A 13,993-nucleotide genomic window follows, 5' to 3' on the forward strand; every position below is an offset into this window, starting at 1 on the left:
GACGGCTGGGGGACTTCTGAGGGCCGTTCGCCCGCCTAATACTTGCCCTCCTCCTCGTGCTCGCCCAATAGCAGCGAGCGGCCCTCGCCACTCAAAAGAGCCAGTGAACATGAGACAAGCAAAAAAGAAACAACCATGTGCTCAGCGGCCCGTCTTTCCTGTCGTCTGACGGCAACAGCGACCTGCTGCTTCTTCCTAGTCAATATCCGCGCAACGGTAGATACCGACCGCGATATCACCTCTAGTTAGCGATTACCGTGAGGCCGTTACGAAAAGATAGTACCATTGAAGAAAACCGGTGATAAGGGCGGAATTAATTTAATCAATTTAAGACAGGATATATGATCGATGATTTTTGGCTGAGGTTAGCAGAGCGGTATGTTATAATTGTCTACAACGATAAAAGACAGATCCTAATAAGTGCGTATGCAAAGGGGGCTATGAACCTAAATAAGCCCAGCTCTCGTAATTTGCATGCAGATGTATACAGTCTCCGTGCAACATGAGAACGGGGTTGAGTTGTCGGGACGTTGCTAATGCAGTATTTATAATAGTAATATATAGTAAGGAAAATGATTCCAACGCTCTTCGGAATATAATGTAAGTTACTGGAAGCCACTCGTCACTTGTTTTCATTGCAAAAAGACATGTGTGCATTTAGTCAAATGAATAAAGAAATTTTAGAAAAACAGAAAATTATAAACTTAAAAAGAACTTGAAAAGAAAAAGAATTTACGCACATTCGACGCACCGATCCTCGATTGTTTGGAACCATTGGCGTCTTTCATAGAAATATTTGCGTCACAGAAACAGGAAGCTGCGGTTTAATATAAAGTGAGAGAAGCTTCCCAACGATCAGGTTTGTGCGTTCAACACTGCGCCTTTCACCCGCCTTTAGCGGCTTAAGAACAAATTAAACTCCAGGTATCGAAACGATTTTACAAACCCACCTATCGGCCCAACAGCATCAAAGAGCAATGCGCGAACATCTACGCTGCCAACTTTTGTTAAGCCTGACCTATACAACACATGTAATGTGCTATCTGGACGCTGTGGCAATGAGTGGTGGCGAGCCCAGGTATTATCAGTATAAATAGGTCATAATCCGCTCCTTCACATGCAGTAGAGATCAAAGTGAACTTCGCTTCCGGTAATCCTGAAACTGAAAACTTCTAAAAAATTCTGTTAACCAAAAAAAAAAAAGATCGTTTACAGGTTACGGCCTGTTGTAATTTAAATTAAATATTTCTCTGGCAAGTATATACGTAACGAAAAGCTTAATTCCTTGGTCTTTGTCACTAGAATTGCCTTACTAATTTTTGCGGGCTTAACAAGTTATGCAGCCGAACAGCTTTGATCTCAAAAAGTCACAATTTATTTATCTATTTTAGTTTTTATATTGTTATCTATCGAGGTGGGAGCTGTTTTGGATTCCAAAGATTCGACTGTCTCGTATGCGACGAATCTTCATCTTGATGTTCCTTAGGTTTCGTTCTTGGCCCGGCGAAAGTAACTGAGCTCGTCAGACATAAATGGAAGGAAGGCAGACAGCTTTTAGGAGAAATTAATTAAATTCTATGACAGTAGGGACTTGCATGTGGCTTCGAGTTGTCTCAAGGGACTTCGGTATGAGAACATATATACTTATCACCACCTAGGCGTACTTAGTTAAATAACGTAGGGTAAACGTAAGGAACTTTTTGGCCTCTCTATCAGGAGCTACAGAATCTTCAATAGATACGAGTTTCAGATACCTTCGACACAAATTTTACTCCTATTCGTGGCAACCATTGAAGAAAATAATATTTTTGAAGGACCTGATATAAAAAAAACAGTCTGAAACAGCAGGTGTTCTCCTGTATGCCCAATGTCTCTTGTTAAATGGATACCTTCTAATGCCAGTAGTTTATCGTTAACATTAGTCGTAATGCAGTAGAAAATTCAACCACTCTAACACATATGATACGTACGCGTTCTCAGATGCTTTTATTTTATACAGTGGCTGAATAGTATAGACATACCTTATATTTGTCCTTATATTTGTCGCAATTTATTTATTATCCGTCAAATCTCCTTACGCTCATAACGTTTACTGAAGGCGCACACTATATAAGCTACACATGCATATATGTATATTGGTAATATACATGTGCAGTAATACTTGACAATAACTATAGTAAATTAGCATGAAGTTACACTATGAAGTTACTTAACATAGTGTAACTCGAACGTGTACACGACTTGCACCGTGCTAAATTACTTGTCATTTTTGCAAATATGAGTTTCAACTCAACAATAAACTTAAAAGGGAATTTTTCATATGTGAGTAGATTTGCTCTTAACCTAAGGTTGCTATGATGATGAGATTGCTCGCAAGTTGACTAGACCATCAGTTAAGTGGATCCCATTATGCGTGTATGTGTGTCTACCGCTGAGTCTGTATCTATGTGCTAGTTAGTAAAAATATCGGTCACTTTGGGAGATAAGAAACAAAAACTAATTCTTCCTTCACCTTGGTGTTGGTGCCTATCGGCATTTTTCTTGCCTCGCTATATGCCTTGCCTACGGTCGACAATTTCCCTGCCGAGGAGAGGACTTTCTGTGTAGCGGTTCGTCTCTCACTTCACTCATCTGATCTTGACTAACCTAAATACTCTTCGCTGGCTATGCGGGATGATATCATCGGTAAAGCAAACCCTTGAGTCCCATCGTCGACCCACCACGGTAACGACCTCACTAGTGGCTCAGACCCGCAGTAGAGTGTGTGTCCCACACGAGATAACAGTGTTTGAAATCTGGCGCGCCTCCGGACATTAACGCCTCTCTCTCTGAGATACCCCTTAGTATTGTGCGTTTGGGGGTCGTAGCGCGGCCCCTTCGGCCCTCATTTGAAGACCCGTGCGTGCCTGCTGCTGGTTCGCCGCCTATATCTCAAGGCAAGCAGCTACACGCTCTTCTGCTATGAAGTGATTTCCACACTTCAATCGCGCCGAGCTCGATGCAGACCACGACGCTCATTTGGTCGGATAAGCTTCGAGATTTATTTGTAATATTGCACCGGTTTTACCTATTAGTACTAAATGTGCATAGAACTTGTTGAAGAGCTTGTTTCGACTGAGAGGAGCTCTTTGGGCAATGAAACCTTTAAAAAGTTCGTAGCTGAGTATTGCTCTTCAAACTTCTAGGATTCAAGGGCCATTAACCTAAAAAAGCTACGCCACCGAACTTTACTTAGTGTTATGTGACAGATAACAACAGTCAGCTTGCTACTTGTAGAATCGAATATTTTAACATAGTGAAAGTCTTTCTCCTCTGTTCACTGTGTTTCGTATGCATTTTTTGCAGGTCCAGCTCACACATTACAAGCTCTGAGCTCTGAGCCATGAGGGCTAATCAGTAATTCTAAAAACGCCTGACACAAATACACATGTATCCTAAAACATGGCTTAATAATCGATAAAATGTCCAAACTGGGTGGATAGCGTTTCTCATGAGCCACTACGTAACAAGCCGCATACGATGAAGTATCTGATACGCATATTAGCTTAAATAGTTAACTTACTTCGGCATCGACCTGTCTCATCCTCGACTGACTCGAACATACATAACAGTACCTCTGGTGAAGTTCATCGTTCTACAATCGAACAAGACAGACACATAGTTCTAATGGATACATCGAACATTGCTTCACTATCGCTGACACATGTTTTCCTGTTATGAGTGGCTTGCAGAATGGTGCTTCTAATCGTAGTACGAACACTCGTCATGTATAATGACGTTTTGGCCGTTGGGCCGTTATTACGTTCACGTGTGCGAGTTACACTCTTTATTCACGCCGTCAACTCTATAAATATTAATTGATCATTATCATACAATGTGCTGCTAGCCAGTGCCTTCAGTCCCCTTGCTTCGGCTCTTATCGACCGCAGTGGCATGAGGTTTGCACACACAGGTACATATACACATCAGCTTCCTATGGGTCAGACGGATAGATACATCGGCTATTCGATTAGATGCCATCCCATATAGGCTCGAAGCTAAACGACCAGGAAGCAGCAGGTTTGATTGGGAAACAATGGGAGAAGACCCTTGCCCCACCCTAATCGACCCAATCCAAAGCTTAACTCTACTTACTTGTGCTTCACAGGTAGCCATATCAATCAGCCCACGGCTGGAATACACTGCCTCGTCGAGATCGAATTCTTGGAATAGAATGCGGCAAACTTAGCTGGATCACAAGTGCTAGGATTATAGCTTCTGCCAACGGTAATAGTCTCAGTGCTCATTTGCGCTCTGGGCTTCATTCGACGAGAGTTTCTATCTTTATGGCGACAATGAACGTGACAATAGTTCCTTTGCAAACAAAATGAATTCTTGCCAAAGAATAGCCAGCAATAGTACTCCTGGTTGTAAAACGTAAAATGTTGAGCCTGCTTTAGCGTCGGAGACCTGAACGCAGGTTAATCTAAGCAGGAACGTTCCGATGGCGTCCCAGACGTGTCGTCAAGATCGTAGTTCAGCGCATGCGTATGTCTGCAACGTTGCGCAAAATGGGCTCATTGAGAAGCAGCGACCCGGACAGGGACGGGTGTAGGCATTGTTTATTAAGAACAACTCAGTTTGAAGCAATGGAAACAAAGACGACATATTGCGTTCTTAAGATCATCGTTGTTGTTGGCACGTTATGGCAAATGCTTTGCGCATTAAGTGTAATGAAAATGACGCTTTGCTTGAACGAGCAGTATTTATAATAATAATAATAATAAATTTGTATTTAGCCCCTGCACCTCGTACAATCGTTCATTTCGATTATCATTTTTCATAGGGGAAGAGCAATTCCTCCTGTTTAATCAAAGCTATTTATCTAAAAAAAAAAAAATGCTGAAGGAAAAGTGTACAACAGCTATACAAGAAAAGGTAAACAATATAGTTCATCATTGTGTATTAGTATGATCGTTAAATTTAGACGGAGAAAAATAGATCGTACCATGAACTCATTAGAGCAAACTCCAATAGAAGTAATATTCTTCACATAAATTCGGCGCTGTATAAAAAATAATACTAACTATCTGTACACAGATTATCGTTGAAGGTTAGCTTCAAATAGTTAAGCTGGTGTTCGAAGTTGTTGAAGTCTAAATCGAGTGTATTGAGACCGGGCGGGTTACCATGTATAATGTGTGCAGTATAACACACTGAGTAGAAAAACAGAAACTGTTACATATTGTAGAAGGCGAGGATTGCTAATTCATCGGTAATCGAAATATGGCTAGTGCCTACACTAGAGCAGGTCTCGGTTACGTTGAACTAGGGTCATGCGTTTTAATCGCCCATAGACATTTTCGGCTCTGGCCTGTACCTGCCCGATCAGGGTAGCTCTTTGCCATAGCTCGCAATTCATCCAGTAAAAATGGCACAATAAAATGAGCATACGACAATATCAGCAACATCAATGACGAAGAGAAGTGGGACGTATTCACGACGAAGGACAAAGCTCTGAAAAATATCTTGGTCCTTCTGTGCGTCACTAGCAACAAATTAGAGAATGCCATGGACGCCAACGCACGTCCAGTAGTCTTCTAGTATGTTTGCGAGTGTGTCACACATTGATGAAAAGGGAACAACAATGTGAAGGAAAAGGCAATATACCAGTAAAGTTTGCTCAGTCTCCGTCCTATCTTGTTGTACTATCTATAGCGTGATTCGGTGTTCCCTTATTTATATTTTTTGAGACATGGGTAATTGTATCTATTGTTTTAAATATAAAGCATATAATATATATATATATATATATATATAGAACGTAAATGGTTCAAATTATTGTTACAAACTATTTCTTATGAAGTACAGTAAAATCTAAATGAAACAACGAGTATATATGATTCCTTGCCGTAAGAACGGTTAGTTAATGCGTCCGAGACCAAAATATACTTAGTTCATTCTATGGCAACTTGCTGGGCTCACTGACAGCCGGAATGAGAGCTTAGCTTGGAGATCGGTACGAAAAAAAGAAACGTATATCAGGCCTTCTTATCCAGGTATCTATGACAGGAGACCTGTACGAAAAGGCCTGCTTTGTTGACTGTTTTGACAGGTTCAGTAGCCATAGCCGGCGGACGAACACGGAACGATGTCTAACCGATTCACAGTATAACCCTCAGGTTTCAGGTCATCCGGCCAAGAAGTTGAACGAAACCGGTGAAACTACCGACACCAACTATTCACACATTCACCACCTCGATAACACCTGCTTGGTGGGTTCGAACCCCCAGTGGATGCATTTTTTCTTTCTTCCTTCCTCGAGCTGTTTCTAACTCCTGTTGAACACACCATATGGCCAGCTTTAAGTAGCCTGAATAGGATTGGCTCAGAGGGGGTAGTTTCGTTTTTCTGGTAAAGTTAGAACCTGTGTAGTCGAGCCCTGCCTATCTTTATACTTCTGCTAACAACTGTATTCGTCTTTGATCGATCCAAAACGAAGAGTCGGCAGGCACTACTGAATTAAGTATTGTTCATTCGCGCGTCGTATATTTGCACCTTAGATCCCGCGTCCAGATCGAAACAGGCTTTTCAAATAGGCTAAGAAAAGAGAAATCGAGCGCACGAAATTAAATAATTATTATTCCTTATGAAATGAAAATTATTATTCCTTCTTTAATTGTAATAAATTTCTGTAGAGTAAATGTCAAGTAAGGGTCGTTGACGTGTACTGTTATCTCTGGGCAAATCACAATTTGCTCTTGTTTGAAAGGGACCCTGATTGCTGTAACATATTTGTAATAGGGCAAAAGTAGCCCTGAGAAAAGTCGAAGTAGTAAAAGATTAATGACCCTATTCAGTTGGCCATATCTCGTATTTGTGTTTAGGTTTTTTTCCATGTGGTCTCTTTGTGGTCTTTGAAGCCAAGCTATTTGAAGAAGAAGAGAAGTAACGATATAGTACTGCATTTCTATGAACAGTTTAAATAAATTAATGCTCAGCAGGTTAGAATGCCAACTTTACTATTGCATTAGTCTTTAATTTCTTAACTTTATTAAGCTCTCAGTGACTTTTTTCTTTTTCCAAAAATTAATTATTTATGAAATTTTGAATCTTTGTTAAGTTTATGTTCAGTATGTATTTATTCTACCTTTAGCTATAAATATTTCTTACGTAACTAAAGACTGTCATTATAGATGATCAATTCTTAATGTTCACGCTAGTCGAACGCCATTTTTTTAAATTTTAGCAGATATACGTATTAGACGAGGAATTTGTTATTTTCTGTTTCATTATATAATCTACATAAAATAATTTAACTAACTCAATCTTAATAGGAACAGTATATTTAGGTCATATACTAACGACAATTATGTCTTGAAGGTGCTACTGTAATTTCAAATTTATATGAACTATGTGATCGAACACGCACCAGTTACTGCTCTGGGAAGTTAAATAACCACTTTGTTTTACCTAATTAACTCATACTTTCTATTTCGTTGATATCAAATGGATGGAGTACAGCCGTTTTCCAAATAGTTCCATATGTTTCTGCGCATATCCAATAATTAACCATTTAGAGGCTCATAAAGAGACTGACGAGCCGCCACAGAATGACATTGTCTGAAATACCTTCAGCTGCTTGAGCCGAACTTATCGGTACGGTTTAGCTTTTCTAGAATTACGCCATACTCATCAAATTCCCGATGGAAACTTATGACATTTTATGTAGTAGGAGATATCCTTTTTGTACCAATTTTATTCTCGAGAATTGATTTCAACACACATAATATAGGCGTATCGTTTTGTCGAAACACCGAACCAATTCGTTTCTAAATCTGAGTATCATTAATGCAGGTGGGCTAATTAGACACGCAACGTTGGGTCATTGAGAACCCAGCTACCGTTTCGTGCTATGCTTAACTTTACGTATGCTCGTTACAGACTGCATCATGGACGTAAGGTGGACACTAGTCGACCTTGACCTCCATTTGAAGTCTGAGACAGGTTTTTCTTATTTTCATTGACGTAACACTTACCTTCATCGTCAATTTGAGGACTCATTTTGGCGGAAACACACTGATTTACGGCCCATACCGGTTTCATTAGTGTCCATATTTGTAACCGTAATTCGTCGATTTGCTTTGCCGATAGGTCAATCTACTTCCTTCTACGCTTCGAAGATTTCAGGACTTTAGGCCCTGCCGCAACGATAGCAGCAACAGCATTACAACCCACCCGCTCTTCTACTGCCATTACCCCTGGTGCAGCCCTTTCCTTGTTCGTCAAACGCTTCTCTTCAATATGTTGGAAGCGTTTTGTGTAGCAAATGGCATGGCACTATTCCTGTGGCCAGACAGACTGAGGGGTCGAGTGGCCATCCGGATAACCGCAGCACGCTCTCTGCCACTTGTGAGACACTCGCTGCCAACGGCGAAGGATGTCTAAGTTTGTCCCTCGTAAATAATCTACTTTCTGCGTACCATGACCATCACCATCACCGCTACTTCAGTTCCGTGTGCTCTCTCGTTTTTGCGCACTTTTCTCCCTTTCCGCCCATGGACGAACATTACAGGCGACTCTGCGGTGGCTGGACCTGGCTAGTCGGCCCTTCGCTGCTGGCTCTCTGTGCTGTCGTGAAGCTGGATCCTTGAATCGTCTACGTACCCCGGGGAACTGCGCAATGGGGTCACTCGGAGGGGAACCCGAGGCGCGATACTACCCGGCATCACGTTGCTTATCTGGAGTAAGGGAAAGATTGAGAAAGCGTAGCGAACACAGGTTTTAGTTGAGGCAGCAAATGGACAAGCGATCTCCAAAGCCAATGAATGGTTAGCGTTTTACGGCCGAAGTTTCAAGATACACTATGCTCTCGTATAGTGGCTCACTTGTATCGTTGGTCAATGCGCCATCGTACTCTTCCGAAGTTTCTCTCTACTATCTAAGGACCATCTTTTGTCCATTTTTTCCAGTAATGCATGCACCACGAGTTTGTCTTCCTTTTCGACCAACTTGCTAACCTACTGGTTCCTCGTGCAGGACGAGAGGGTTACGAAAAGAAGATGAAGATGAAACGGATTGACGACGTCGTATGCAAGTGCGGGTCAGTGAATGTACTGCTTCAGCGGAATGAGATCGCTCCTGTTTAAGGACATTTCAAAAAAGCTAATTTACTATTACAGGTATTTAGCATTACCCAAGATCAAACTTTTTATGCTATAGTTGATGTGGACCTGTAAATACCGACAATATCACCGGACAGTGCTCATAGATCGTAAATATCCGAACGGGTTTGATTGTAGCTAAAGGGCTAAACTTCTGTTATGTTGGTACTTTCTGCTTTTTAGAGTATTACGGTTTATATGACTATTATAGGTGTAAACGCGTATGAAAGAGTTGAATACCAATAACTTTTAAGGGGGTCTGCGCGTTCAGCAGACCAACAAGCTCTGAGTTTCTCCCGTAGTATATATATCCAGTATATCTGCGGTTGGTTATTCCACATACCAGATAATATATAGCTCATTTAGCCACTTAATAGTTTATAGCTACTTAGAACTATATCATCTGATAGTGATAATAGTAAATTGTGTGCTTGACTACCTAAGTTACAAGCTTGGTGGGTTTATGGAAAATCTAGGTGACTTTTCGCTAAACGAAGGGCTCGTTGGATCTTGCATCTTTGAGTATTTAAAGGGAATTAAAGCACCATACAAAATCGAATAAAGTAAGAATTCGATTTGGCACTAAACTTGAAGTTAGCCGTGTTTTACCTCATATTCATGCTCCTTTAAAGTAAAAGTTTAAATAAAGATTAACAGGTTGTATTACAAATAGGTGTACATGCTCAAGCAAAAGAAATATCAATATTGTCGTTTTTAGTGCATCTTATCGAGCAAACATCGAAAAAGTCGTAGTTGAACACATCATACGAAAACTAGAGACTGTACCTAATTTGTTTTCAGGCATATTGAGGATGATAGCACATCATAGAAGACCTTCTGCATTTAATAGTGGCATCATCCGAAGTCAAGTAGGGGCAGATGAGATGATATTGAGATATGATGCGGGGTAGAAGAATGATCAGGGATAATGTGCTCCGTCCCGTTCGAATACTGAAGGGGCTAAGGGAGGATCTGAGGTGATGGAGTCAAGTTGTGGCGTCGTCATACACGGGGAGTCGTAAGCCGAATTTACTAGGTCTCTCGATTTAACAGCTATGCTTATCTCCAACAGATATCATCAGATATGGGAACTATGATAGTTTTCTTCTACATCATTGTCCTGAATTCTCCAGTTGACTCGTACCGAACCCATTGGATAGGGTGTTAAGGACCACTTCTGATGTGGCGGCTTGCATCTCTTTTTTCTCGCTGTTCGAATAGCTCCTGGTTTCTGTGATAACGGATCCTGCTCGATTTCTGCTGCGGCCTTTGCTTTAGAGACTGTAGGTCTTTTGGAGCTGCAGTGGAAATTCGTGTAGAAGAACCAAACCGACGGGAGGGTTACCGTGGGATGGGATGCGTCGATAGGCGGCTTATACCGTAGTTCTCCTGTGCTTTATGCAGCCACATCAACCCACAGCTCGTTATGGCGCTGTGGTTACGCTACGTGTGGTAGACGCTGTGGCATAGGGCACTATTGGCGCTTAAAGGCAACGCGTTGACCGCCTCAACTACTCAACCACTCATACAAGTGCCTCCAGTCGTCAGCTCATACCCTACGCTTTGCTTCTGCCGTTTCCTGCGTCATCTGCGGGGGGCATACGGCTGATCTCGACTGTGACCGCGTGAGGGTGAACGGATGGGCAGATGTTGATGCTTGTCCGTGGGGTGGAATACGGCCACGCGACCGTGGCATAGGTCTCATTGCCCACCAGACCTTCTACATCCTCGCAGCTAAAACCGGTAGCGGCAACGCTAGCTCTAACTAAGGCTTAACGCGTCGACCAAGTCGCTTGGTTTTGAAGATCTCGTAAGGCTTCATCCTTTCGTGGATTCTGCTTCTCAGCCTCTTTTCAACCACGGCACCCCTTCATTTTTACCCGAACAGCTCTTGTGCGCTCCCACCTGATGGCAACACTGCTAACTTCTGTTGTTGAAAGCTATTAATAATCAACCGCCGACCATCGTACATCTCGTACTAACGTCTCCCAGACTTCTCATTAACGCTTTTTGCGTTCAGCGTAGTGCTGCTGTTGCTTGCCGTATTGCTTCTAGAGGTTGCACTGTGAAGTTCTTTGTTCGTGCGAATGGAGAAGAACCATCGCGCTCTCTGTCGCTTCTCAAGCCCCTGCTCGTAACTCGGTTGGCTGTCGACAAGAGAGGAGAGGAAGAAAGAAAGGGAGCTTGATAACTTTTATTTTCATCAGCACAACAAGTGCAGACACTGGCTGGAAACATGTCGGGGTGGACGCAAGCCCTGTACATGGGCGTGTCCCTTTCTAATCAACAAATCTGATGAACATCTTTTTTTTTTTTTATTATTTCTCTGCAGATACTGATCGAAGATGTTTAGGGAAAGGAGACAGTGCGTATAACATATGAGGGAGTGTATTGATTTGGCGAGAGAAGTCGCTTACGAGACTCGCAGGTTCATCTTAGAAAATCGTCTAACTTACCTTACGGCTTTTCCCAGATCTTACTTTCCGGCGACTGAATGTTGGATCTCGGGTCGGTTGCGGCAGATCAATTGAGTAAATTTCCATTCATCTAATTTAGCCGATCCTTTTTGTGAACATACATGCTGCCTAGAAGAATAAGCTACCCAATAAGAGCATATCTGGATTGCGGCACACAACTAAAGTGTTCGATATGAGCAGTGGCATTTCCGACTTCTACGTTTCCTAATGAATTCACGATGCCCGACTTGCACGACCCAAAGATGATTTCTGCCGATAGTATCATATACACTTATATAATGTCAAGTCTGTGTTGGATATAGTGGCTCGATGATTTGGAAACCTGAAATTGAGATAGTGTTTATTAGCTTTCCTGCACTCTTTAGCGGCTCGAAGTTTTTCAGTAACTTTTGAACTGCGCATTATTAGTAGGCGATTTTTTCTATTTTTATAAAAAGCTATATCAAATATTTGGCTATCTATGGCTATAAGGTAATTGAGTGTTACTAGAGAATATTGAACTTAGAGGTAAACATATGAAGTAAAGCGCGGCAAAGGAGGCACAGCAGTTTGTTACTGACAGAGGCACTCAGGGAGATCACCAGTTACAGAAAAGATGATTATACTTCAGGACTCCGTATGGGACCCGAACTGCTGCAATCATTGAAATACAACAGAGCACGAATAGCGCGCTTTCTGTTGGCTCAGTCTCGTAATTTTCGAAGCATTTGTTATGTAACTGTGGCGAAAACACGAGGGATAAAGAAGAAACGCTACTTCCCGAACATATAGAAACACCTATAGTGTACTTTAGAGTTTATTTGCGTAGTTAAATCCACCAACGTAACCCATCTGGAGCAAATAATCACAATAGACGAGATGTGGGTTAGTCTGCACCGCCAGTCAGAGAAAGATCAGGCTCGAAAAAAGTATCGGGCAGGAGGAAATGCTTCTTCGGTGGCTGTGCCTAACAGATTCCAGGTGCTCATACCCGCAATAGATGTCGAAGCCATTTGTTATTGCGAGATATTTTCCGAAAAGCAGACGGTCAGTGCTTCCAGACGTTTCATATTCTTAGAACGCTTCATAAACGTGTAGCGTGGCTATCGACGGCGTATACTGTGATTACTCTGGGAGAACGTGCGACCTTAAGACAAAGAGAATCAGGCAATGACCTCAATTTGTATATTCTGCAGATTCAAGTGGGTGTAATTTCGATTGCTTACATCCCCTAATGAGGCCGATAGGTGGCGTAACGTATCATACCATTGATTCTCTTGAATTAGTCATAGGTAATGAAAATAGACATGGCAACCCATATCATAGGTGCACAGCTGTTAAAAAGCGCGTACAGCAGAGGCGTTAGTGCAATAAAAATACCTACGTCTAACGTAAACTAAAAAGTCATTCTCGGTCCTTCATAATTCAAGAGTTATTGAGGTCTCTTGACGCACGAAGTAGTTCCAGCCAACCTGCCAGTCGGATACCTCTTTTTATGGTGTCATTACAGACACCATTTTGCTTATAACGTAGTGATTATTGCACGAGCAACCTGCTCGTATAGCCGATCATCCACTCCCTCATTCCTATATTCAAAACCGCATGCCCGTATATTATATGCTACCATGTTAATACATAATAGCTAGAACCCGACATCGAATGTATTGGTTTGAGAACAAATACAAAATAGGTACTACTACTATTCAAGAGTGCTTCCCAGTTAATGGTTCGACCGATGTCGCAGCGAACTGTGTTCACCCCAGACAAATATTATAAAAAGTCTAACAACAGATTTACATTTGCTCGCAATGCGGCGCGGATAAGTATCCTATTTGGTATATAAGCATTATAAGAAAGCTGTAAAGATCCCGTCTTACCAGCAAAACGAGCATTGGTAATCCTTTCTCGCTGCGCCGACGTCGTTTAGGTATTGGCTGGGCCTAGACTCCTAGGACGGAGTGTAACCGTGCCAATTGCTTCGCCGTGCAGTCGGGAAGGCGTGTCCGATTATCTCGCTAGGGCAAGGGAGGGGGTTAAGTGTTATAGCAGGAAGTACGCTGGTTCCATTATCGCGAAAACAGCTTGCGTCATATACGAGTGTACGAATGCAGGGATTTAAAGGGTCCCATCTCTCTCGAGGATTGATCCCTCTGGGGGCTACTGAGCGCATTGATGGAGTGGCTTCGACGTGCGTGGCAGAGTTTGATGGCCCTTGATGCAACAACTGCCAAGCATTCGTCTGATCACAGGGCCCCGTACAAATTACTCATAGTGGACTGCTTGAACTCAGAAAGAACTTGTAGCCTATGTATACATATCTGTATATATATTTTAGCTGCATTATACTAATACGGTTACAAGTATTTGATTGAGAGCTGCTACACGTGCGATAAG

General features: G+C 42.1%; 1 long non-coding RNA gene across 2 annotated transcripts; it reads right to left on the bottom strand.

The window, feature by feature from the left end:
• Nucleotides 1-6,984: 6,984 nt before the first annotated feature.
• Nucleotides 6,985-11,902, bottom strand: LOC111267415 (uncharacterized). Of its 2 annotated transcripts, none has more exons than XR_002684602.2 (2): nucleotides 11,600-11,902; nucleotides 6,985-9,120 (listed from the first exon to the last, which is right to left on the bottom strand). It is a non-coding gene; the product is annotated as an uncharacterized LOC111267415 (long non-coding RNA). The 2 variants fall into 2 exon arrangements; XR_002684601.1 differs by lacking the exon at nucleotides 11,600-11,902 and adding an exon at nucleotides 9,930-10,483.
• Between the last annotated feature and the right edge of the window lie 2,091 nt (nucleotides 11,903-13,993).

The sequence above is a fragment of the Varroa jacobsoni genome, unplaced genomic scaffold, assembly GCF_002532875.2.
Source record: "Varroa jacobsoni isolate VJ856 unplaced genomic scaffold, vjacob_1.0 scaffold_1181, whole genome shotgun sequence".
Classification (NCBI taxonomy): Eukaryota; Metazoa; Arthropoda; class Arachnida; order Mesostigmata; family Varroidae; genus Varroa; species Varroa jacobsoni.